Source organism: Coregonus lavaretus (genome assembly GCF_964263955.1).
Source record: "Coregonus lavaretus genome assembly, chromosome: 38".
NCBI lineage: Eukaryota > Metazoa > Chordata > Actinopteri > Salmoniformes > Salmonidae > Coregonus > Coregonus lavaretus.
The window spans coordinates 12,239,612-12,260,305 of NC_140025.1; positions in this window are offsets into that span (position 1 = coordinate 12,239,612).

A 20,694-nucleotide genomic window follows, 5' to 3' on the forward strand; every position below is an offset into this window, starting at 1 on the left:
GGTTCAGTTGAAGGAGATTGATGCTGACGTCGAACTTCTGATTGGCGTAAATGCTCCAAAGGCAATGGAACCCTGGCAAATCATAAATAGCCAAGGCAGCGGACCGTATGCAGTGAAAACCCTCTTTGGATGGGTGATGAATGGTCCTCTCAACAGTTGTACCATGGCAGAAGAATCCGGGCGTCCTACGGTGATGGCCAATCGTATCTCAATGGCCGACCTGGGGGTTCTTCTTGTAAATCAGTACAACCATGACTTCCCTGAGAGAGAGTATGAAGAGAAAAGTGAGATGTCAGCTGAGGATCGTAGGTTTATGGAGATAGTATCAAGCTCCATAACCCTCAAAGACCATCACTACTACTTACCGTTGCCCTTTCGCAACAAAGATGTAGTCCTGCCAAACAACCGTGACATGGCAAAGCAGCGGGCTCTAAATATTATCAGGAAGTTCAAGAAGGACAAAGGTTACGCTGCAGAGTACAAAGGCTTCATGGAAGAGATGATAACAAAAGGTTACGCCGAGAAGGTACCACAAGAACAGCTCCTCAGAGAGAAAGGCAAGGTATGGTACATACCACACCATGGCGTTCACCATAAGCGCAAAGGAACGATACGAGTGGTGTTTGACTGTTCATCATCCTATAAAGGTACATCTCTTAACAGTGAACTCCTTCAAGGCCCTGACCTGGCAAACACGCTTATAGGAGTCTTGCTAAGATTTCGGCAAGAGCACATTGCCATGATGGCAGACATCGAAGGAATGTTCCATCAAGTACGTGTCCATGAAGATGACTTAGACTTCCTGCGATTCCTATGGTGGCCGGATGGTGATACTAACAAAAGATTGGAGGAGTACAGAATGACAGTACATCTTTTCGGTGCTATATCCTCTCCAAGTTGTGCAAACTTTGCACTGCGAAAGACTGCAGAAGACAACTGTGAGGGGTACGATGAAGAGGTGATTCAAACAGTCAAGTCCAACTTCTATGTTGATGACTGCCTCAAGTCAGTGGCCACAGAAGAACAAGCCATAGCTCTCACAAGAAACCTCAGGGATGTGTGCTCTCAAGGTGGGTTCAAATTGACCAAGTGGGTCAGCAACAGCCGCACTGTACTAGCTTCTATCCCTGATGAACACAAAGCCAAGCAGATAAAAGAACTGGACCTGGACAGAGAAAAGCTGCCTGTTGAAAGAGCACTTGGAATCCGATGGAACATTGAAAGGGATGTGTTTACCTTCCAGGTCACTGTCAAGAACAGATCCCTTACAAGAAGAGGTATTCTCTCAACTGTCAGCTCTATTTATGATCCATTAGGTTTCCTCGCCCCATTGGTATTAAAGGCAAAGCAAATTCTTCAAGTGCTCTGCAAGCTAAAGTGTGGATGGGACGAAGTCATCCCTGAAGAACACTCTATTTCATGGAAGAGATGGCTCTCAGAGCTGGACCAGCTCTCCAGATTCCAGATCAACAGGTGTATGATGCCGGAGAACTTTGGTCAAATCAAGACCGCACAGCTGCATCACTTCGGTGATGCAAGTGAACAAGGTTATGGCACGGCAAGCTACCTTAGGTTCACAAACGTTATGGAAAAGGTCCACATCGCATTCATACTGGGGAAATCAAGGGTGACTCCACTCAAGCAGATGACGATCCCCAGACTGGAACTTGCTGCAGCAACATTGGCAGTGCGAGTGGACAGGATGTTAAGGTTGGAGCTCCAGATTGAACTTGAGGAGTCAACTTTCTGGACAGACAGCCAGTCGGTGCTAAAATACATCCGCAACGATACCAAGAGATTCCATACTTTTGTGGCTAATAGGGTTGCTATGATCCGTGACCTATCGAAAGCAAAACAGTGGAGGTATTTGAACTCCAAACACAACCCAGCCGATGATGCCTCAAGAGGATTACATGTTGAAACTTTCCTGAACTGAAAGAGATGGCGCAAAGGACCAGAATTCCTGGAGAAAACAGAAACACAATGGCCGAAAGTCCCCGAGGAGCTTGGCTCCATCCCTCCAGATGATCCAGAGGTGAGAAAAGACGTCATCGTAAACAGTACATGTGTGGAAGAAAAGAGTCCGACCAGCAAACTGATTGAGTACTATTCAACATGGAACAGCTTGAAGAAAGCAGTTGCCTGGATGCTGAAACTGAAGAGACTTCTACTACAGTTAAGCCAGAAAAGGAAAGTTCTCACCCAAACTGATCCAGGATCAGATCAGAGTCTGACAAACTCACTGAAGGAACAAATTGACAAGTTCAAACTGACGTTTGGAAAAGAAAGTCTGTCTGTAGATGACCTAGATGAAGCAGAAAAGGTCATCATTCGATTTGAGCAACGACAGCACTTTAAACAAGAAATTGCACTAGTTGTAAAAGGAAAACAATGTGCCAAGAGAAGCGGCTCAATCTCTAAGCTTGATCCAATAGTTGACAATGGCATTCTGAGAGTAGGAGGAAGGTTAAGCAAAGCTGCTATGCCTACGGAACTAAAGAATCCTATGATCCTGCCCAAAGACTCCTACATCTCCAGACTGATCTTACTCCACATCCATGAGCAGGTTGGCCACTCTGGGAGAGGTCACATGCTTTCTAGACTTCGCCAGCGATATTGGATACCCTGTGCCAACTCCTTAGCAAGGAAGATCCTTAAGAGCTGTGTCTTCTGCAGGCGGATGCAAGCTAGAGCTGGGGAACAGAAGATGGCTGACCTTCCACAAGATCGGGTAGCACCTGATTTGCCGCCTTTCACCCATGTGGGCATAGATTACTTTGGCCCCATAGAGGTGAAGCGAGGCCGCGTTCATGTGAAGCGGTATGGTGTGATCTTTACTTGCCTTGTGAGTCGAGCTGTCCATCTAGAAGTTGCTAGTTATCTGGATACTGATTCCTGCATCAATGCCCTGCGCAGGTTCATCTGTCGAAGGGGCCCAGTAACAAGTATCAGAACAGACAATGGCACCAACTTTGTTGGAACACACAGAGAGCTAGGAGAAGCTCTGAAAGAGCTGGATCACAACAAGATTCAAAATAAATTACTGAAGGAAGGAGTGACATGGTCATTCAACCCTCCCTCTGGAGCCCACCATGGGGGGGTATGGGAGAGGTTGATCCGACTGGTGAAAAAGATCCTCTATTCAGTCCTTAAAGAGCAAGTACTGGATGATGAGGCTTTGCAGACAGCCTTGTGTGAAGTTGAGGCGATTATGAACGACAGACCAATCACTACTGTAACAAATGACCCTAACGATCTAGAACCCCTGACTCCGAACCATCTGCTTCATCTGAAAGCAAAGCCAGTCCTGCCACCAGGACTATTCCAGAGAAGTGACCTATACTCACGAAGGAGATGGAAGCAAGTACAATATATCACTGACCTCTTCTGGAAGAGATGGATCAGGGAGTATCTTCCACTTATGCAGGAGCGGAACAAGTGGAACAAAACTAAGAGAAACTTCAGTCCTGGTGACCTTGTGGTCATCGTCGATGACACCGCCCCAAGGAACTCTTGGCTAATGGGGCGTGTGGTGAAGGCTTTGCCAGGGGCCAAAGGTCTTGTCCGGAGCGTCATGGTTAAGACTAAGACCAATATCCTACAGAGACCTATCAATAAACTCTGTCTGCTCCTTGAGGCGACGAAGTGAGACACACACACACACACACACAGTGCTCCATCTTTGAATCACGTGCACCTCTGATTCGTTGATGTCGTACTCTTACATTCTTTGATGTCATAAATTTTTTGGACGTCAAACTCTTGACATTTTTTGGAAGTTGAACACCTTTACACTTCAACTCAGACTGAGATCTATGGACTATTTTCCTATATGGCACCTTGTATATTTGTATATAGCTATGAACTGTAATGGTGCTCTGGTATAGAATGTTTTTGTATTGGCTCTACGTTTGAATATTAAGTAATTGTTGTGCATTCAGTGCAGTCAACAATTAGGGGCCGGTATGTTAGAGCCGATTTGGGCATATTTTGTATAAAAGACTGAACATACTGAGCTCCATGTACATTTGTGTAAATATATTAAATATTAATGTATATGATGAAATATTAGGTACGTACCTTTATGATTTATTTACCGGATTGAGATATATTCATTTGTTATTAGTGTAACTCAGTTTTTGGCCCCCCCTCTTGCCCATTCATTGTACTGTGTTAATTGTGTTAGTATAAAGGCAGGAAGTTGGGCCTTCGGGGGGAGGAGTCCTTGCTAGATGCGGGAGCGGTATAGTTTTTTGACCATATAGACATACAGAAATACAGACAGACAGGTCATATTATATTATGTATTTGCATTTCAAGTAATCTCTGCTTTAAGTTGATTGGAGAATACCTTTTTGTTAGATAAGAAGAATAAACATTTTTTGTTGCACTATATCCCTGGATCTCATTGAATGTTTGGCCGTTTGGAAACGTTGAGTGTGGACTGTATGCGTCCGAAACAACCCCGCTTCAGGCTAGGGCAGTGGCTATGGTAAAGAGGAAAGGAAGCCACTACAGGGTCTTTAAGGCTGAGGTGATTATGGTGAATGAGCTGTAGCTGGAACTCTGACTCCCAGACTTCACTTCTGCAATCAAGAACATACAGAGGGGAGGGGGAGAGCAGATAGAGAGCTACCTAGCAGCAGTAGGCCTAACAATTTTGTGCTATTTGCAGTCTCTTTAGGTCACCAACACCTGCATTACTCCAGACAACAGTAGTTCATTTGACTATGGATGAGAGCTTGTGAGATTTGTTTTAGAATTTTCTCTACCTATCCCATAGGTATAAACACTGGTAATGGCTCTACCTTTCCCTCTGATAGGCTTTGTTTGCCATATTACACCTAATGTATATGTACACCTATCCAATCCTTTCAACATGTAGGAGTGCTTAATGTCGATTTAGGATTCAACATTTAAACTGTGCAACACTCCACAAATTTGCGAAAAGTAAAATGTTTTGTGTTTATAATGTTTTGTACGGTATGCCTTGACAAAAAACAAACAGAGTAAATATTTGTTTTTTTATTGTTTGTTTTTCATTGCATGCAAAAATACAGTATATCTCTTTTCTCTCTCTCTCTCTTACCCAGTCTACTCATTCATCTTCAAGCTTTCATCCCTTCCCTGCTCTTCTATCACCCTCTCAGTTCCACCTCCACTTGGCTCCCTCTTTTCCTCTTCTCCAGTCTCTTCCTCTCCTCTTTCCTCCTCTTTTCTCTCTTATTCTCCTCCTTTTTTTGAATCTTTCGCTCCATCTCCAGGAGCTCAGCTTGAGCTTTCTCTCTCTTTTTCAGCTCCTCAGACCACTTCTTCTCTTTCTTAATCCTGTCTTTCATCATGGCATTGTGTATCTTAATCAGCCCCTCTAACCTCTTTTTCTATGCCTTTTCCTTCTCTTTTCATTCCTTTTCTCTCTTTTTCTGTTCTAACTTGTCCCTCTTTTTCTCAGCTTTCATGGCTTTCTTTTGCTCTTTCTCTCTCGGCTTCATCTCCTTTCTCTCTTTCTCGTCATCTTTCAACTTCTTATTCAGTTCCTTATTTTTCTCTTTTTCCTCCATCTTTAAAAATGTGACTTCCTGCTTGAGGTTCATGGCCAGAAAGCCCACTCTTCCCAGGATGGTCTCTGCTCTCTCTGATGAAACCGTCCCATTGGAGCTCTTGGAATGGGCACGGTCCGCCTCACGCTTCAAACCCTCCCTCGGGCTCACCTCCTCCTTGACGCTCCTCTCTTCACTCTCAATGTCAATGCCTGTCCAATAATCCTAACAGGAAGACATTGACTCTAGATGTAATATTGTTCCAATGTGGCACATTCAATACACATTTGAGTGATCAACATACATTGATGGCCTCATGGGGCACACAATTTAGAGGACAGTAATTGAGGTAACTTGTTTATTTGTATCCCAAACCGATTTTGTAATAGCCATAGATGTTCTTCCTGGGTCCACACCAAACGTAATACAAATGTTAACCCTAGTAAGGGGTGATGTTTTATACTATGAGCATAGATTAGCAGGGTTGGGGTCAATTCAATTTCAATTCCAGACAATTCAGGAAGTACTTAATTCAATGCTTTGAATTGAAATGGAACAGACCCCCAACCCTGTAGAGTAGAAGTGTAAAATAGGACACCTACCTTTGCCTCTTTCAGCGTCCAGGGCCTGGGTTCCACATCCTCTGACCTGCATATGGAGGCTCTCACACTAACAGCCGTCTTAGTGGCCAAGCAGAGCAGAGGGGTTGCCAGAGTTAAGTTAGCATCTGGGACCAGCTGGTGAGCATGAGGACAGCGATCCACCTCTTCACTAGTGCCCTTCCCTTTCTGCTCTGGCTGCTTGTGGTCCTTGTCATGGATGCATGCCAGGCTTGGAGGAAGTGCTAGGACAGGGCTTTTATCACTCATCAGTTCCTCTCTCTTGACAGTGGATGCAACTGCACTTGCCTCTGTGTTAACTAAGCACTCTGTGGTGTCCTCAACTGTCTCCTCTGGCTGCTTGTGGTCATTGTTGTTGTGAATGCATTGCAGACCTGGAGGACTTTTATCGTCCCAGGTGTAAATAGCAACAGTTGCCTCTGTGTCGACTGAGCACTTTGTAGTGCACTCAACTGTCTTCCATAGCTGTTTGTGGTCATTGTTGTGGGTGCAGGTCAGGATTAGAGGCAGTGTTGCAGGTGCAGGAGGACTTTTATCAGCCAAACACTCCTCTGTGTGGACAGTGGACACGGAAACGGCTGCTTCCATGGCAACTGGACACTTGTTGGTGTCCTCTACTGCCTCCCCTGGCAGAGTGTGGACAGTGGAGACGGAAACGGCCGCTTCCCTGGACACTTGACTCTTGGTGGTGTCCTCTACTGCCTCCTCTGGCTGCTTGTGGCCATTGTCTAGAATGTGTGGCAACTCTGAAGGCAGCATTGGAGCCGGGCTTTTATCACCCAACATGTCCTCTCCCTGGACAATGGATGTGCCTGCAGTGATCGCTGTGGTAACAGAGGACTCGGTGGCATCCTCTTTTGTCTCCTCTGTCAGTTTGTGGTCAGAGTCTCGGATACATGGCGAGCTTGGAGGCAGTGCTGCAGGGTCAGGAGGGCTTTGATCAGCTGCCATGTCCTCTTTGAGGTGAGTGGACACATCATTGTTTGTTTCACTGATAACTGGACACTTGGAGGTGCCCTCTACTGCCTCCCCTGGCAGTTTGTAGTCAACTTCAAAGACAAGTGGCAGACTTGGAGGCAGCATTGGGACAGGGCATTTAGCTGCTGATCTGTACACTCCAAAATCAACAGTAGCTGTGCCTGCAGTGGTCTCTGTAGCAACTGAGACCTCATAGGTATTCTCTACTGTCTGCTCTGGTGGCATGAAGTCATCGTCAAAGACTGTTGGCAGGCATGGAGGCAGCACTGAAGGAAGACTTCTAGCTGCCCATCGATTCTCTCCCTTGACAGTGGCTGTGGTAGCAGTGGACTCTGTGGCAACTGGGCACTCTGTGGCTGAAACAGCAGGCAGGGAGGTTTCGAGGAAATTGAATTAATTGGAGCCAGTGGTGGGAGGGAGTAAGGATAGAATCTGTCCTCTTCCTCGACATTAGATATTGCTAATGGAGCAACTGAGACCTCAGTGGTGCCCTCTACTGCCTGATGTGGCTGCATGGAGTCTTCGTCAAAGAAGTGTGGCAGGTATCGATGCAGCATTGAGGAAAGATGTATATCTGTCCATAGGTCCTCTCGTATACCTGTAGATACATCTGCAGTGGCCTCTGTGGCAACTGGGCATTCAGCAGACTGGCAGGTTTCAGGGACAAAGTATGAAAATACAATGAACCGCTGTGCATCCTGAGCGCGTATGGCAAATGGAGAGGGGGGATGCAACATGGTAGGTATAGGCCTCTGATTGGTGAAAGCCAGTGGTGGGAGGGAGTCAATACAGGGAGCCATGAACTCAGTGAGAGGACAGTTGCTCACATCTCACACATTCTGCGTGAGAAAAGAAACAGACATGATGAAAGTGATCACATTCAGTACATACATACATACTGTATGAGTCAGCACTACTTACTTATACATCACATATATATATATTTATATATATATATATATATATATATATATATATATATATATATAGTGTCCTCTAAGATGCTCTGCACCAGTCTGTCCCAACCCTTGGTCCCCTAGCCAATGGGCCAGCTAAGTGTAAAAATACATGCCCCACACCCAGCATAACATTTGACATTTTAGCCATTTATCAGACGCTTTTATCCAGAACGACTTATAGTTAGTTAGTGCATTCAACTTAAGGTAGCTAGGTGAGACAACCACATAATCCTGATATGAGCGTCTATGATAGAACGGTTGTTTATTTTTTATGACCAGACAACCATAAGAACTGAGGACATAAATTCACTGAAACAGACAGACACGATACAACACATTTAGACAAGAACAGTTATAAGCATTGCCATGGTGTAGCCTAATACAAAAAGAAATAAGGACAAAACATTGTTAGCTTACATTCCATGGCATATGGAACATTTTGCCCTTACAATAACTTATATTTGCTTTAATTAATATTGTTAAACAGAACTCTTGTCGACTTTGTCAAAGTTGGTCTTGTTACCTCCTCAATCAGTCTTGGCATTTTCCTCGTCTTGAACCAAATCCTCTTCATCTTCTTCTCCTGATCCTTCTGGATCTGCAAAACCAGAGCCAACCTGGCTCCCAGCTCCATCACGTAGTCTGTCTAGATCGCCCTTTCCTCCAACCGACACTCACCCCTCCTCTGTGTCAGCGTTGAACCCTCCATGTCTTCCTCTTAGCTAACAATAACTCTGGAAAATACACAACGTTGTAGTAAGTGGGTGTTGCTAACCAAATAATAATGCATCTCTTTACAATGTGCACACGTTTTCTTCCCAGCTACTTACAATTAATCAAGTGAGAATCCTGATCCAGATATGTTTAGGCAATAGGCCTATCTGAATTACTAGTAAAAAGTTGGCTACTGGAAAAGCGACCAAGTTCAAATGAATCGATTTTGGCTGTTCTTATCATTTCGTGAACAATATCCTTCATGACATCATCATTTTGATGCAAGGCGTTGCCATGGCAGATGAAAAAGCACAACACAGACTTTAAAAAGCAAACTTCAGGGTCTTTCTGTACCTTACTATTGAGCCTTATTCAACCCCTCATGTAGCTCTACTCCATATTGGGCCTGGTTCTCACAAACCACACTAATCACTTCCATCATATCATTGAAAACACTGTGTTTTGGGTAGAAAATGACTCTATATCCATGCAGGACCTAACTTGTACAGTTTCATCTATTTTAAAAACCAAGGAGGTAAAAATGCCAGTCTTCTCTTTGAGTGCCCTTGAGTGCACCTCAATTTAAAGAGGTCTATCAATTCAACCATTTGAAATGGATGCCCATTCAATTAAGAACATATTATTCTTATTAGAAATGAATCAGCTACAAATTAGGTAGGCGTACTTGTTTTTTTACACAACCTACTCTTTTGGTACATATTTATTGAGATAATTGATTACAACATATGTTGGTGATTAACACAGAGAGAGGTTTTTTTTCTGTCATCAATAGAATGCATTAGCCATTAGGCTGGCTCACTACAATTGTAACATGACATCTCAGGTGTCAGGATGAAGCATTTTCTCACAAAAAGAGGACTCAAGCAAACTATCTCTCTTCAACAGTTTCACTAGTCATGTTAGGTCTACTTAAAATGTCACATTCATACACAAGTAATTTGAAAATAAGTTATACTACTGAAACACATTCACAATAAGTTATATTACAACCTACCTCTGAAGTAAGCAGTGTGTTCTCTCACTAATGAAATAGGACATTAATAATTTGTCAGTGGTTAGTTGAATCAGTCTCTTTGCACTGTTCAGTTTGTCTGTGCAACAGGTAACCTTCCAGAATCGGAATCTTGTGATGTCACAATGGAGTCCCCATTGCCATGGTTACCCACAGCAGCTTTCATGTGTTATCAAATGCTGGCACAATTTAGTTTATTTATTTTAGATTTTTTGTACCTATGCAGCACAGTCATACCTAATATATACAATGAATCCATATAACCTAATTTTTTATTAAAATAAAATGCTGTAACTCATGTAAAATGGTTGACCATTCAAACGACATGTGTTTTGCCTAATTAAAAGTCTATATGTTTTAGATATCATAAATAGCAGCCAGGCTTACTTAGGTTGTTTGTTCGATCTCAGCCTACCACTCATGCCAATATTTTTCATCATCATCATCATCATCATCATCAATGAAATACATAGGCTACCTTACTACAGTAAAACAAGTCTTCCATAGTCTATGTCACCTCAGTAACAAAGTTCCAAAAAAGAAATGAGGGTTCAAGAAAACATCTCTCTTCAATGGCCTCAGCTATTAGCCATATGATCAACAAGGTCAACTGCAGCACTAAAATCAAGAAGCAGCTCATCCACAAGTTTATCTTGGTCAAGTGATCTGAGCCATTGATCGATTAAATCAACGAGAGCTGTTGCAGTCGAGTGATCCTTACGGTATCTTTACGGTACGCATGCTCATAGAGGGATAAAATTAGCTGGATGTGTAATTATATAGGCCCAAAAAATGTAATTGAAGAGTAGGTGTCATTGATGTTTAGCATTTAAGTTTAATAAATAATTAAATAAAGAAATCAATATCAGCTGACTATAGAAAAGTATTGTTTAAAATTATGTTTGAACATTTTCTTATCCGTGTCTTTCCAGTTGATATAACCAAACAGACAACCTTTGTTGCTCAAGAGCGTCACACATTCCTCCATTCATTCTCTATCATATTCCCCTCCATCAAATTCCTCTATCATATTCCCTCCATCATATTCTCTCTATTATATTTCTCTCCATCATATTCCACTCCATCATAATACTCGATATCATATTCCCTCTATCATATTCCTCTTTATTTTTACAGGGAATCCCAATTGAGACCAGTGTCTCTTTTTCAATGGTGCCCTGTGTTATATCAATTAACAATCCAAACAGCTTAAACAGATACAATTACATACAGAGTAGAAAATATATAGAGCAAAATTATTAGACTTGAACACATACATTTCACAATGAACAGGTCTTGTATTTAACCAGTTGAGCTGACAACCATTTTGCACTGTTTCACTAGGGCTTTAGTCATCAATCTAGCAAGAGGGAAATATTTTATTAATGTAGTGGTGTCCCTCCCCCCAGGAAGCTACGACCTTTAGCTTTCACCTGGAATTGTTCATTTATGTCTGAGAAAAAAAACACTTTCCAAACCATATGATCTAGTACACAAGAAAAGTATAATACAACCTTCTTTACTACTTTGCCAAACATTTCATGATATTAGTGAGAGTCAAAATCTGTAAAATTTGTGAATGTCTAAATTAACATTTGGGCAATTTGACCAGTGTAAATCACTCCTATAGACAATGAGAGATGGGCTATGTAAAGGTCTCGATTTTGTCATTCTGAACAAATGTTTGACTTCCACACAAAATTACTTCTTGACTTATTTTAGGTTGAAGGAAGTGTGTAGGTTTAAACTATTGCTTTAAAGGGAAGAGAGGGGGAGGAGGAGAGAGCGCGAGAGATGGGGGGAGTGGGAGAAAGAGGGAAGGAGGGGGAGGAGGGGGAGGAGGGGGAGGAGGGGGAGGAGGGGGAGGAGGTGGAGGGCAGCTGTGTCCGACACACCATACTTACACCTGCAACAGGTAGGCCAGGGGGTGGGACCTGTAGGTGAGACTCACAACATGATAAGGGGGGCAGGTGAAGAAGGGGTGTTGCTGGAGTCAAGGAAGGGAGGGTGTTCCTACGAGCCCCCTGCCAGCGAGACGGGGAGCAGGGAGGAAGTCTGTCCATGGAGCATTTCTGGGTCATTGGGTCGCCTCCAATGAGATTAGATCACCCTCTACAATGTAAAGCAGTTTGAGTACTGGGGGGTTCTCTGTATTAATCCAAGGTGAAACCTCCAGGGGCTAGCCTTCTCTCAGCGGAGAGTCTGCTCTGGGCTGCCTGCGAAAGGTGCTCCTCTGTGGGAAAGAGGAGAGAACAAGAGGCCCCAGAAGAGATCTCCTTATGGTAGTGATGGACAGATCAACTCTCCTTGTTATCTTCCACCTCTTCCTCTTCCTCTTGCTCGGCCTTCTCCCTCCTTTCCTTCTTACAGTCTTACAGTCCTTCTTACAGTCATTTTCTCGCTTTCCTCCTTCCTCTCCTCCCTCTTTCTCTTCCTCTACCTTCCTCTCCCTCCTTCCCTCTTGGTAAACCTTGTTTAGCCGAGCCAGATTGTGGATAGCTAGCCATGGTTTAGACAACTGTCGCTGTCTGGGTGGGGGGATACAGGACTGGTCCACTGGACTCAGCTCACATGGGGAGAACCTGCTGCTGCTGCCACTCCCCCTCTTACCTGGGATGAGATCACGTTTGGAGGAAACCTGGCACCATCCCTACGGTGAAGCATGGTGGTGGCAGCATCATGCTCCGGGGAGGATTTTCAGGGACAGGGACTGGGAACACGCCCCATTCACATCGACAGGGCTGTAGTGGAGCAGGTCGAGAGTTTCAAGTTCCTTGGTGTCCACATCACCAACAAACTATCATGGTTCAAACACAACAAGACAGTCGTGAAGAGGGCACGACAACGCCTTTTCCACCTCAGGAGACTGAAAAGATTTGGCATTGGTCCCAAGATCCTCAAAAAGTTCTACAGCTGCACTGTCGAGAGCTTCCTGACCAGTTGCATCACCGCCTGGTATGGCAACTGCTCGGCATCCGACCGTAAGGCGCTACAGAGGGTAGTGCGTACGGCCCAGTACATCACTGGAGCCAAGCTTCCTGCCATCCAGGACCTATATACTTGGAGGTGTAAGAGGGAGGCCCAAAAAATTGACAAAGACTCCAGTCACCCAAGTCATAGACTGTTCTCTCTGCTACCGCAGAGCAAGCGGTACCAGAGTGCCAAGTCTAGGTCCAAAAGGCTCCTTAACAGCTTCTATCCCCAATTCATAAGACTGCTGAACAATTAATCAAATGGCCACCCGGACTATTTACATTGACACCTCCCCCCTTTGTTTTTACACTGGTAATAGGAATCTGGATCAGTTTCATTTTCTTTTTACCTTGCTTTTGTTATTATTATTATTTTTTAAAGTTTTCTTTTTACATTTCGTAAAATGTTATAATTACAAAAACATGTCATTTTAATTTCAATTTAGTAACATACTGTATCATTCAAATAAATATTATTATTTGTCTAATCATATTTTGCCAGCTAACTGGGTGGCAGGCTGCAATCAGTAGCTGTAATTAAGTACAGCAGCCACCAACCATCTAACGTTAATGCCTCGGATAATGAGGTTAGAAGAACAGCTGAATGGTCGGTAGCTAGCTGGCTCAATTACAGGTACTCTTAAGCGTGAAATAACATTGGAAACAACTAACCAGCCACTGTCAAGGGAGAGAATCGATGGGCAGCTAGAAGTCTTCCTTCAGTGCTGCCTACATGCCTGCCAACAGTCTTTGACGATGACTTCATGCCATCAGAGCAGACAGTAGAGGATACCTATGAGGTCTCAGTTGCTACAGAGACCACTGCAGGCACAGCTACTGTTGATTTTGCAGTGTACAGATCAGCAGCTAAATGCCCTGTCCCAATGCTGCCTCCAAGTCTGCCACTTGTCTTTGAAGTTGACTACAAACTGCCAGGGGAGGCAGTAGAGGACACCACCAAGTGTCCAGTTATCAGTGAAACAAACAATGATGTGTCCACTCACCTCAAAGAGGACATGGCAGCTGATCAAAGCCCTCCTGACCCTGCAGCACTGCCTCCAAGCTCGCCATGTATCCGAGACTCTGACCACAAACTGACAGAGGAGACAAAAGAGGATGCCACCGAGTCCTCCGTTACCACAGCGATCACTGCAGGCACATCCATTGTCCAGGGAGAGAACCTGTTGGGTGATAAAAGCCCGGCTCCAATGCTGCCTTCAAAGTTGCCACACATTCTAGACAATGGCCACAAGCAGCCAGAGGAGGCAGTAGAGGACACCACCAAGAGTCAAGTGTCCAGGGAAGCGGCCGTTTCCATCTCCACTGTCCACACTCTGCCAGGGGAGGCAGTAGAGGACACCAACAAGTGTCCAGTTGCCAGGGAAGCAGCCGTTTCTGTGTCCACTGTCCACACGGAGGAGTGTTTGGCTGATAAAAGTCCTCCTGCACCTGCAAAACACTGCCTCTAATCCTGACCTGCACCCACAACAATGACCACAAACCGCTATGGAAGACAGTTGAGTGCACTACAAAGTGCTCAGTCGACACAGAGGCAACTGTTGCTATTTACACCTGGGATGATAAAAGTCCTCCAGGTCTGCAATACATTCACAACAACAATGACCACAAGCAGCCAGAGGAGACAGTTGAGGACACCACATAGTGCTCAGTTAACACAGAGGCAAGTGCAGTTGCATCCACTGTCAAGAGAGAGGAACTGATGAGTGATAAAAGCCCTGTCCTAGCACTTCCTCCAAGCCTGGCATGCATCCATGACAAGGACCACAAGCAGCCAGAGCAGAAAGGGAAGGGCACTAGTGAAGAGGTGGATCGCTGCCCTCATGCTCACCAGCTGGTCCCAGATGCTAACTTAACTCTGGCAACCCCTCTGCTCTGCATGGCCACTAAGACGCCTGTTAGAGTGAGAGCCTCCATATGCAGGTCAGAGGATGAGGAACCCAGGCCCTGGACGCTGAAAAAGGCAAAGGTAGGTGTCCTATTTTACACTTCTACTCTACAGGGTTGGGGGTCTGTTCCATTTCAATTCAAAGCATTGAATTAAGTACTTCCTGAATTGACTGGAATTGAAATTGAATTGACCCCAACCCTGCTAATCTATGCTCATAGTATAAAACATCACCCCTTACTAGGGTTAACATTTGTATTACGTTTGGTGTGGACCCAGGAAGAACATCTATGGCTATTACAAAATCGGTTTGGGATACAAATAAACAAGTTACCTCAATTACTGTCCTCTAAATTGTGTGCCCCATGAGGCCATCAATGTATGTTGATCACTCAAATGTGTATTGAATGTGCCACATTGGAACAATATTACATCTAGAGTCAATGTTTTCCTTTTAGGATTATTGGACAGGCATTGACATTGAGAGTGAAGAGAGGAGCGTCAAGGAGGAGGTGAGCCCGAGGGAGGGTTTGAAGAGTGAGGCGGACCGTGCCCATTCCAAGAGCTCCAATGGGACGGTTTCATCAGAGAGAGCAGAGACCATCCTGGGAAGAGTGGGCTTTCTGGCCATGAACCTCAAGCAGAAAGTCAAATTTTTAAAGATGGAGGAAAAAGAGAAAAATGAGGAACTGAATAAGAAGTTGAAAGATGACGAGAAAGAGAGAAAGGTCTCTTGCCTCGAGGTTGTCGGGAGAGGTTGTGTTTTCTCTAGCAGGAGATAAGCTGGCTTCTTATATGTTGTTGAGTAAAGCTTAAACCATGTATTTAGATTGTATGTAGGTATTGTAGTCAGGTATTATAGGTAGTTTACTTAGGTAGTTATTGTAGGTTATTGTAGGTAATTATTGTAGGTAAGTATTCTATTCGGTGGACCCCGGCGAAGCACGAGTGCTAGCTAACCCACCACTTGGACCAACAAAGCTAGCTAGCTAATGGGTAGCTACTGGTAACTTTTAGCAACTGTGGTTAGTTGTTTCCAATGTTATTTCACGCTTAAGAGTACCTGTAATTGAGCCAGCTAGCTACCGACCATTCAGCTGTTCTTCTAACCTCATTATCCGAGGCATTAACGTTAGATGGTTGGTGGCTGCTGTACTTAATCACAGCTACTGATTGCAGCCTGCCATCCAGTTAGCTGGCAAAATATGATAAGACAAATAATAATATTTATTTGAATGATACAGTATGTTACTAAATTGAAATTAAAATGAAATGTTTTTGTAATTATAACATTTTACGAAATGTAAAAAGAAAAGTTTAAAAAATAATAATAATGACAAAAGCAAGGTAAAAAGAAAAGGAAACCGATCCAGATTCCTATTACCAGTGTAAAAACAAAGGGGGGAGGTGTCAATGTAAATAGTCCGGGTGGCCATTTGATTAATTGTTCAGCAGTCTTATGAATTGGGGATAGAAGCTGTTAAGGAGCCTTTTGGACCTAGACTTGGCACTCTGGTACCGCTTGCTGTGCGGTAGCAGAGAGAACAGTCTATGACTTGGGTGACTGGAGTCTTTGTCAATTTTTTGGGCCTCCCTCTTACACCTCCAAGTATATAGGTCCTGGATGGCAGGAAGCTTGGCTCCAGTGATGTACTGGGCCGTACGCACTACCCTCTGTAGCGCCTTACGGTCGGATGCCGAGCAGTTGCCATACCAGGCGGTGATGCAACTGGTCAGGAAGCTCTCGATGGTGCAGCTGTAGAACTTTTTGAGGATCTTGGGACCAATGCCAAATCTTTTCAGTCTCCTGAGGTGGAAAAGGCGTTGTCGTGCCCTCTTCACGACTGTCTTGGTGTGTTTGAACCATGATAGTTTGTTGGTGATGTGGACACCAAAGAACTTGAAACTCTCGACCTGCTCCACTACAGCCCCGTCGATGTGAATGGGGCGTGTTCCCAGTCCCTGTCCCTGAAAATCCTCCCCGGAGCATGATGCTGCCACCACCATGCTTCACCGTAGGGATGGTGCCAGGTTTCCTCCAAACGTGATCTCATCCCAGGTAAGAGGGGGAGTGGCAGCAGCAGCAGGTTCTCCCCATGTGAGCTGAGTCCAGTGGACCAGTCCTGTATCCCCCCACCCAGACAGCGACAGTGGTCTAAACCATGGCTAGCTATCCACAATCTGGCTCGACTAAACAAGGTTTACCAAGAGGGAAGGAGGGAGAGGAAGGTAGAGGAAGAGAAAGAGGGAGGAGAGGAAGGAGGAAAGGGAGAAAATGACTGTAAGAAGGACTGTAAGACTGTAAGAAGGAAAGGAGGGAGAAGGCCGAGCAAGAGGAAGAGGAAGAGGTGGAAGATAACAAGGAGAGTTGATCTGTCCATCACTACCATAAGGAGATCTCTTCTGGGGCCTCTTGTTCTCTCCTCTTTCCCACAGAGGAGCACCTTTCGCAGGCAGCCCAGAGCAGACTCTCCGCTGAGAGAAGGCTAGCCCCTGGAGGTTTCACCTTGGATTTATACAGAGAACCCCCCAGTACTCAAACTGATTTACATTGTAGAGGGTGATCTAATCTCATTGGAGGCGACCCAATGACCCAGAAATGCTCCATGGACAGACTTCCTCCCTGCTCCCCGTCTCGCTGGCAGGGGGCTCGTAGGAACACCCTCCCTTCCTTGACTCCAGCAACACCCCTTCTTCACCTGCCCCCCTTATCATGTTATGAGTCTCACCTACAGGTCCCGCCCCCTGGCCTACCTGTTGCAGGTGTAAGTATGGTGTGTCGGACACAGCTGCCCTCCACCTCCTCCCGCTCCTCCCCCTCCTCCCCCTCCTTCCCTCTTTCTCCCACTCCCCCCATCTCTCGCGCTCTCTCCACCTCCCCCTCTCTTCCCTTTAAAGCAATAGTTTAAACCTACACACTTCCTTAAACCTAAAATAAGTCAAGAAGTAATTTTGTGTGGAAGTAGTGGCAAAGTAGTAAAGAAGGTTGTATTATACTTTTCTTGTGTACTAGATCATTTGGTTTGGAAAGTGTTTTTTTTCTCAGACATAAATGAACAATTCCAGGTGAAAGCTAAAGGTCGTAGCTTCCTGGGGGGAGGGACACCACTACATTAATAAAATATTTCCCTCTTGCTAGATTGATGACTAAAGCCCTAGTGAAACAGTGCAAAATGGTTGTCAGCTCAACTGGTTAAATACAAGACCTGTTCATTGTGAAATGTATGTGTTCAAGTCTAATAATTTTGCTCTATATATTTTCTACTCTGTATGTAATTTTATCTGTTTAAGCTGTTTGGATTGTTAATTGATATAACACAGGGCACCATTGAAAAAGAGACACTGGTCTCAATTGGGATTCCCTGTAAAAATAAAGAGGAATATGATAGAGGGAATATGATAGCGAGTATTATGATGGAGTGGAATATGATGGAGAGAAATATAATAGAGAGAATATGATGGAGGGAATATGATAGAGGAATTTGATGGAGGGGAATATGATAGAGAATGAATGGAGGAATGTGTGACGCTCTTGAGCAACAAAGGTTGTCTGTTTGGTTATATCAACTGGAAAGACACGGATAAGAAAATGTTCAAACATAATTTTAAACAATACTTTTCTATAGTCAGCTGATATTGATTTCTTTATTTAATTATTTATTAAACTTAAATGCTAAACATCAATGACACCTACTCTTCAATTACATTTTTTGGGCCTATATAATTACACATCCAGCTAATTTTATCCCTCTATGAGCATGCGTACCGTAAAGATACCGTAAGGATCACTCGACTGCAACAGCTCTCGTTGATTTAATCGATCAATGGCTCAGATCACTTGACCAAGATAAACTTGTGGATGAGCTGCTTCTTGATTTTAGTGCTGCAGTTGACCTTGTTGATCATATGGCTAATAGCTAAGGCCATTGAAGAGAGATGTTTTCTTGAACCCTCATTTCTTTTTTGGAACTTTGTTACTGAGGTGACATAGACTATGGAAGACTTGTTTTACTGTAGTAAGGTAGCCTATGTATTTCATTGATGATGATGATGATGATGATGATGATGATGAAAAATATTGGCATTAGTGGTAGGCTGAGATCGAACAAACAACCTAAGTAAGCCTGGCTGCTATTTATGATATCTAAAACATATAGACTTATAATTAGGCAAAACACATGTCGTTTGAATGGTCAACCATTTTACATGAGTTACAGCATTTTATTTTAATAAAAAATTAGGTTATATGGATTCATTGTATATATTAGGTATGACTGTGCTGCATAGGTACAACAAATCTAAAATAAATAAACTAAATTGTGCCAGCATTTGATAACACATGAAAGCTGCTGTGGGTAACCATGGCAATGGGGACTCCATTGTGACATCACAAGATTCCGATTCTGGAAGGTTACCTGTTGCACAGACAAACTGAACAGTGCAAAGAGACTGATTCAACTAACCACTGACAAATTATTAATGTCCTATTTCATTAGTGAGAGAACACTGCTTACTTCAGAGGTAGGTTGTAATATAACTTTTTGTGAATGTGTTTCAGTAGTATAACTTATTTTCAAATTACTTGTGTATGAATGTGACATTTTAAGTAGACCTAACATGACTAGTGAAACTGTTGAAGAGAGATAGTTTGCTTGAGTCCTCTTTTTGTGAGAAAATGCTTCATCCTGACACCTGAGATGTCATGTTACAATTGTAGTGAGCCAGCCTAATGGCTAATGCATTCTATTGATGACAGAAAAAAAACCTCTCTCTGTGTTAATCACCAACATATGTTGTAATCAATTATCTCAATAAATATGTACCAAAAGAGTAGGTTGTGTAAAAAAACAAGTACGCCTACCTAATTTGTAGCTGATTCATTTCTAATAAGAATAATATGTTCTTAATTGAATGGACATCCATTTCAAATGGTTGAATTGATAGACCTCTTTAAATTGAGGTGCACTCAAGGGCACTCAAAGAGAAGACTGGCATTTTTACCTCCTTGGTTTTTAAAATAGATGAAACTGTACAAGTTAGGTCCTGCATGGATATAGAGTCATTTTCTACCCAAAACACAGTGTTTTCAATGATATGATGGAAGTGATTAGTGTGGTTTGTGAGAACCAGGCCCAATATGGAGTAGAGCTACATGAGGGGTTGAATAAGGCTCAATAGTAAGGTACAGAAAGACCCTGAAGTCTGCTTTTTAAAGTCTGTGTTGTGCTTTTTCATCTGCCATGGCAACGCCTTGCATCACAATGATGATGTCATGAAGGATATTGTTCACGAAATGATAAGAACAGCCAAAATCGATTCATTTGAACTTGGTCGCTTTTCCAGGAGCCAACTTTTTACTAGTAATTCAGATAGGCCTATTGCCTAAACATATCTGGATCAGGATTCTCACTTGATTAATTGTAAGTAGCTGGGAAGAAAACGTGTGCACATTGTAAAGAGATGCATTATTATTTGGTTAGCAACACCCACTTACTACAACGTTGTGTATTTTCCAGAGTTATTGTTAGCTAAGAGGAAGACATGGAGGGTTCAACGCTGACACAAAGGAGGGGTGAGTGTCGGTTGGAGGAAAGGGCGATCTAGACAGACTACGTGATGGAGCTGGGAGCCAGGTTGGCTCTGGTTTTGCAGATCCAGAAGGATCAGGAGAAGAAGATGAAGAGGATTTGGTTCAAGACGAGGAAAATGCCAAGACTGATTGAGGAGGTAACAAGACCAACTTTGACAAAGTCGACAAGAGTTCTGTTTAACAATATTAATTAAAGCAAATATAAGTTATTGTAAGGGCAAGATTTTCCATATGCCATGGAATGTAAGCTAACAATGTTTTGTCCTTATTTCTTTTTGTATTAGGCTACACCATGGCAATGCTTATAACTGTTCTTGTCTAAATGTGTTGTATCGTGTCTGTCTGTTTCAGTGAATTTATGTCCTCAGTTCTTATGGTTGTC